The following is a 7,682-nucleotide window of genomic DNA, read 5'->3' as shown; positions in this document are numbered from 1 at the left end:
TATGTTTATACTTACTTATGTATAATTATCTTGTCACCGATGCACAACAGTCATGTAGGAATTCCAAAACAAAAACAGTCTATCAAAAGAAACCGATTCCAATCGTAGGCGCTATTTTCTCACTTGTTAGATGGTAAAGTAAGTAAGTTTAATTACTAATTTAAAGACTAACCCCCTTATTCCTAAAACTCGGCTCCCATACAACAAACTTGTTTTTTTTTGCAGTCTTGCATAATAGTACGAAACCCTTCGTGCGCGAGTCCGACTTGCACTTTGTCGGTTTATTCACTTAACATCTTGAAGACAAAAATAACTACATACCTAAATTGGAAATTCGCATACACCTTCATTCATGCCTTCCGAGTTCTGACATCGAAAATCTCGTGTGCTCGTCGATTCAAGGTCGAAATTCACAAGCACAGATTCGCGAAAATTAAAGTATCTACAGCTCTAATGATGGTTACTTCCTTGTAACAAAAGTAGAGCATAAAATTGGACACAACACAAGTTTGTTTCTACGATTAACCATTTTAAGGTAGTATTCGGTGGCAGCCTCCCGCCGCCGCCGCCATGCAAGCCCTCGCTTACCGCAAATTGGATCACAATTAGCCGCATGAATTATGCAGCGCAAACAGAAGGGTTGATCAGCGCTGTTTGAACACCGAGGCTCTGTTTACCAGCGCACCCGACCACCGAGGAAACTAGTCTGTTTCATGGACCATTTATTTACATGAGGTCACTAACACAGAAGAGTTGACCAAGTGCTGTTTGAACACTGAGACAGATTACCAGCGCACCGAGGACCGAGGACACTAGTCTATGGGTAGTGGAACATTTACATGAGGTCACTAATAAAGAAGGGTTGATGAAGCGCCTTTGAACTCTGGGGCTCTGTTTGCCAGAACCTGACCCCCGCGAAAACAAGTATGTCTCATGAACCATACATGAGGTGACCGTAGCCGCCGTGCAGGTCAGGATATCGAGGACTCAAATAAAACTTCGATTCGTAGTGAACTAATAAAGTAAATCGTAATAATCGCGGTAATAACTGGCCACCTTCGTACCTATAACTGGACACTTCATTAGGTTCACTAGAAAAGGTTCTGATTAAACAGAACCTTTTCTAGATTCACACAATCCAAGTAAATTTTCTGAACGAATGTTATCCGGTTTTCTTGACGATTTACCCTATAATCTTCCAAAGGGAGGTAGGTATTAGTTTCTATGGGTGATTACCAAAACGATCAAGTGCAGAATGTTGCTGATGCTATGGAGATTGAAGAAAGAGTGATTTGCAAGAATGAGTGATGTCTAATTTTATGATTAACTTACCAACAATCCCTTATAGTCATTAAAAAAGCGGAATCTGTCTCACAAAATTAAGACAAAGTCGTCCAAACACGAGTCGTATTCCAAGACAAGGTGGTGAGATGTCAATTTAAATATAGCCGTGACGTGTTGACACTGTATTTAGCAGTTCATTACTGACGAACTCCCTAGCTCAGGTTACTGTGGGTGAGTCATGAGCGGCAGCGGGACGGGACCGCTTTCGCTGTGCGATGCGCCTGTCTGTGTAAAAATTGGGAAAATTACCCCATTATTAGCGAATCTTCACTGAACACTTGAACAGTAACGGAACCTAGTTTGACAAAACCATAAAACATCTCCCCATTATATTTTGTCGCAGTGAATATCACACTCGTTTTTATTAATATTCAGCGCAGATTTTCACTCCTATTTTGAATACCTATCTTATTTAGCAAGTTGCCAGTTTATATACATGCAATGAAGCAGGAGCGGAACATTATTTCGTGCAGGTAATTTAAGAATACACCGTCCGTCCTGTTTTTCTGATCCAAGGAAGGTATAAACTTCACTATACGGTTAAACAACCCAACTTTAGTCAAATAGACAACTATGGTTTTACAACTAAGCATTTGTTCATAAAGGTATATCCTTTACCTATTCATTTACTATCTTGGGTTAGGTTATTTGTAATATAAAAGTAAAATACACCTACATGACACACACACAAACACACTACAAAATAATACAAAATACATATAAATATATAAAAAAAGGTTTATTATTGTTAAAAAATACAGCTGACTTCATTAGAATGATGTGAAGACGTAGTAAAAGAGGGGGATCTCGGAGAATTTGCATTACAGAATTCCTGCTCCGTCTTCCCATTCGAACGCTTTGATGTTAAGTAAGTATCAAAACCTATGTACTTCTTTATTCTCTCTCTTTATGAAAATAGGTAATTTACCTATCTTACCTGAGATGTGCGTCATCCAAATAATACAGATACCTAAACACAGATACCTATTCAAGTAAATTTTGGACCATAATTGGAACATTTTGGACTATAGTTGGATGGTTTTACGGTGCTGTATTTAATCGCGGACAGCCGCTCGTGGCGTGCACCATACTCAGCTGTTATTCTCAAACTAATCCATAACGACAGCACTGTACGCATTTACGCTATCCAGTATAAGTAAGTAAGTCATCATTTTTACAAATCTACAGTTCCAATTTTTCACAAGAAGACACCATTCTACCTAGAGAAGATCCTGGAGCACACCCAAAACAAGATGCCTAGTCACGTTATGGACCAAGATAACTTCGAGGATAAGGTAGCAGTGGTGAAAAAAGACCAGAACTGACCACCATATAGCTTGAAAGAGCTCAATTTATACTAGTCAAGTCTCATTCGAGTATTCATCAATTTGAGAATAACGGTTTGATCGGAGCCGGCTGTGGTGCGGCGCCGGCGCCGGCGCCTGCATCCGCCGCGCCGGGGCCCGGGCCCGGGGTGGAGCCGCTCCAACACGCTGTTCGCGCCCGCGTCACTGTCAGTGTCACTCTGACGGATCACATTCGGACGGTAAACTTATCTCCTTGTATGTCAAAGTCATACCGTTTTGGGAGATCTGAAGCCATCTAGAGTAAGAAACAAAGTCAGATAGGTATATTATATACTTTACTAACTAAAAATTAGAGTTTCGTCAAAAAATCAAAAGGTTGCTTGTTGTTGAAATGGGCGATGGCCATAGAGTCTGTCTAAGCTTTGCACCGATTTGAATAGAACAAAGTGAGTAAGTGTCGCTATAAACGTCATAATTTAATATAAATTTGACATTGCAACACTTTGTCAGGCCATGCAGAGTAAGCTTGGTCCGACTCTAATCGGGATTTTTTTACGCTATTGAAAATATGTAATATACTCATGTGTCGTCATATTTATTATTACAAAAGCTTTTAACTTCCCTGTGTGTTAGTATGTCAGCGACTGTGGTTAAAATGTTGAAAGCTACATTTGACCCACATCCTCATTTCCGATTGAGCTGAAATTTTGCATACATATGTAAATCGGATGACAAGGCAATATTATGATGACATGGAGGTGATCTGAAGATGGAGACAGGAGGTGGCTAATTAGCCATGGCCAGCATGGGCCCTCTGTGATAAAACAACGCAAACTAATTGTGTTCGGGGTTGTTAGAATTGTCTCACTCACCGTATTAGTTACTCGTTAAAGAAAAGTACAGTCAGCGATAAAAGCTTTTACCGAGAGCGCGACCACACCACACATGCAGATCTGTGTTGATGGTGTTTGTTCTCTTGGATCGAATGAAATACAATGATGAAACCTGTTTAAAAGATTAATTTTGGTACCCACTTAGCACAACTATCTGCTAAGTACTAACGGAAGTCTAAGTTTTTAGTTAGTCGAGTCTAAACGAAACAGGTAGCAATATCGTTTGCTCGCTCCAACGTATAACTGCGTCTCTGACGCTTGCCAAGCCTCGGCACGCATGTACATGTAAGTCAGGCTTTACGTCTTAGCGAGCGAGACTCGTAGCGACATCTACCGGCAAATCGCAGTGACGACTAACATGCACTTATTCTTATAAGAGTTTTACAGAGTGTAAGTACTATGAGTACTTTAGAATCTTTACATACTTTTTTTACTGAATGCAACTATAAGTTAGATAGGTAGTATTACCTACAGTGTATTCATCCTTACTTGTCCTATCATGTAGACAAACACTTGTCGAAGACATATATTATATATGTATGTATTTATCTTATACCTTTAAACGAGCAATTCTTGTATATATATATATATAAATATATATATTTCTGTGATCTCGGAAACGGCTCTAACGATTTCGCTGAAATTTGGTATATGGGGGTTTTTGGGGGTATACAATTGTAATGTCTTAGCCTGACTAAACTCTACTACAAAAGCTTTGTAAGCTGAAATACTGTTACTTTCCTCAACTCTATTGAAACCTTTGGAAAGTAATACTGAAATTTAGTAAATAAGGGTCTAGGCTATAGGGGATGAAGTATAAAATAAACAAGGTATTAAATGCTAATAAATTTGATTTATTGCATTAAAATTGATTGAGTATGATTCAATAATTTATGAGCTCTATATCCAATGAAGTCTGATTAGGACCCATTCGGATATACCGCCTTGATTACTAGGGCCAAATACCTAAGTCAGGAAAACAAGACGGAACAAAAACCTGACTGCCCAATTTAACCTGTACACAAACATAACAAAATATGTCACAGATAAAGACAAATTCAAACCTCATTTAAATTAGGTATGGCGTGATCATTTATAGTGGTAAATATAGACCAACATCATGATAAATAACAACCCAAGCTCTCTGAGGTGTGAGACATGTTACATGATAAAATAAAATCTGAAATATGTTCCAACAAGCACAAAACATATCCGTTCTTAAAGAAAGACGAATATAAACCATGTCAATAAAATGAAACACTATTTTAAGTGCATTGAACCAATAGGAAATTATTAAAATCCTATCAAAATTATTGAATACTATTTACAAGACTACTATAATAAACCCTACCTTCTTCCTATAAAATGCCATTGTGGGATACATCAGGAGATCAAAATATTCCTACTTTAAGATAAAGAAAATTATGAAACAAGAAGTTGTAGCAAGTTCTATTAATAATATATAAGGTTTACTAATATGCTCAGATATAAATAAAGATATGTTAGCACTTATGTTGTGATTGACGTATTGATAACGTATTCATAAATGTGTTATAAAGATCGACCGGGTGAAGTCTGGCTTCTCACAACTATATTACTTTAATTAGTATACTGTAAAATAGCTGGTTGCAGTCAACTATAAGGCAACCTTTTGGATCTCATAAAATTATCATGCATACGCCGCTCTATGGACAACTCCCTAATATGTCAAGCCGCAAATCCCACGTGAAATGTTTCCATAGGTAAGTCACTTGGACCTTGCACCGTCTGCAGTACCCGAGGCATGTAGCCTAATGGAATATTACACGTAAGGTTCAGACTATCAAGTACTGAAACCGGGATAATAGTAAATAAATGACATGAGTGACCAAGAACGAAAATATACAAGACAATGATATAAGCGTTGCCCCTAATATCATGAGATCAGCCATTTTACTAAATTATCATATACGACATCTCGCAATGAGTACAACTGTTAATTAAATTAAAAGCCAGTCGGTTTAGGATTTGATACCTTTAGTCATAACTGGGATCAATCAAATGCAGCGACAATCCCAAATATAACTAAAAACCGCATTGTTAAAACAGCCACTTATAAAACCACTGTGACAGGTTTCAACAACTACAATTGATTAGTAAATATATATAATATCCTCTCAATTGGACATAATCCAAAATGTAATAACCACATTCTAGTCATATGATTTGATTCAATATGACAAATAAATTAGGGCAGGTATAATACATTGGCAAATACAGATCAAACTATATACCAAATGATCAAAATATATACACCCACAATAACATTTCAACATACGTAATATACTTAGGTATGTACCTATAAAACGGAATCATGATTATAAAATAAGTATCAAATAGGCACCAGTTATCTACCTACAAATAAGTAAGCAGTTAGGAATCGTGAATATTATTTAAACCGCTTGTATACTCCTATCATAACTAGACTATGAAATTAAAACCTTTTGTATAATTTATTGAAAAGTTACGTCACCGCTAGGTATTAAGATCTGCTTGATGGGGCTTCGATGCTCTCACATCATGATGAGAAGACAAGGCAAGGCAGAATCAATTCTCGTTCCACGCAAATGGACGGCGCACTGGATACAATGTGCAGGTGTGAGATACAGATGCGGCGTAGTGCAGCCAGCCTCTTCATGTAGAAGGTAGGTCTTGCATCTGGGCGCCCGTGGCAGTGGGGTTGATCAGGTACCGACGAGGATGCTCGGAGACACCGAGACACTCGAAAGCCGCTGGTGGAACAAGACTCGCTCCGCAACCACCGTGAACCGGAAATTGAGACAAAAATAGTGCTTAATATTCTAATCGAGTTAATACATTTACGCCCTACGGAATATATGAAGCTAAGTATCTATATGAATAAAGACAACTAGGCATTCGAAGGAAGAATCATTTCAATTATGATAATCAAACTATAATAGTGGAAGTCAAAGGATTTAAACTTAGTGACGTACAGAATACCTATAACAGTAGCCACAGTAATTAAGCTATTGTAAGAAGTCATTGAATAAAACCTATAATGTATTGCGACATAATATTACGTCATTAGCCATTTGTATAACATTCTAAATAAATAAGTATTTTGTAAAACTCATTCACCAAACAATTATATCAATCTAGTTTATGAACTTGGTTGCTAATTAAACAAACGTGGCCGTATACCTATATACGCGCGCACAAATAATTACACAACCAATTATTTTTGTAGTATTGTAAAAGGTGAATTATGTAACTGCGTATTACATCATAATTAATACACTCAACCTATCAACCTACATTTTCAATCAAACTGCTGTAATTCACTAACACTGAAACGTGAAAGTATCTGATATATAGATATGTCAGGTCAAGATTGAGATAAAATATAAATCAGAACCAACGCACCGTGTCTACTAGCTTGCACCGGAGTGAATCTTCGCCTTCGCCCACATCTGCGAGGTCCGCATCTTGATTTGAAGCGTTGAAGCTCTCGAAGGCAGAACACCCCAGGAATTGATGGCGAGACACGAAGCAGGCGCCCTTAGGATCCGCTGACAGGACTCGATATTCCTCGTACATGAAATAAAACGATAAAGAAATGACCGCCGAGTGTAACCCAACTAAAGTTATTTATCAACCTAATTGAATACATCTACTTATGCCATCTATATCGAGACACATTCCACCCTTGCCATTGAATTAAAACATGGAAAATACATACGTTCCACTTCTTTTCGTAAACGGTTAATCCACAATAATAAACGCGCTCGTTTACTACTAAACACACATTCAATTATTAACTAATGATTTCACAACTCAAATCAAGTACTTATCGTAATTGAATGCATCTACCTACCCTATAATCATATCACACACGAACGCTGATTTACCTATCCTCAAAATTGATTATATTTAATAAGCATATACACGATTTAGGAATTCACTGAACAAATGAAATTAAATATCTCAATCCATTTTGACGTCGTAGTTAAAATAACACTCTCGTACAAGAATCCGACTTACATTCACAGAGCACAAGAATTGTCATCTCGTTCCACAATGAAGTGTACCCAACGCGATCTATTCAATCTACCCGCTATTCATATATAGAAATAATGAT

At 37.5% G+C, this 7,682-nt stretch overlaps 1 long non-coding RNA gene across 1 annotated transcript; it reads right to left on the bottom strand.

Annotated features, from left to right (window-relative positions):
- Nucleotides 1-5,783: 5,783 nt before the first annotated feature.
- Nucleotides 5,784-7,138, bottom strand: LOC133522570 (uncharacterized). The gene is made up of 2 exons (XR_009800086.1): nucleotides 6,968-7,138; nucleotides 5,784-6,315 (listed from the first exon to the last, which is right to left on the bottom strand). It is a non-coding gene; the product is annotated as an uncharacterized LOC133522570 (long non-coding RNA).
- Nucleotides 7,139-7,682: the final 544 nt, after the last annotated feature.

Source organism: Cydia pomonella, chromosome 11, assembly GCF_033807575.1.
Source record: "Cydia pomonella isolate Wapato2018A chromosome 11, ilCydPomo1, whole genome shotgun sequence".
Taxonomy (NCBI): domain Eukaryota; kingdom Metazoa; phylum Arthropoda; class Insecta; order Lepidoptera; family Tortricidae; genus Cydia; species Cydia pomonella.
Note: the sequence above shows the minus strand (reverse complement) of the source record. Positions and strands in the feature narration are given on the sequence as shown.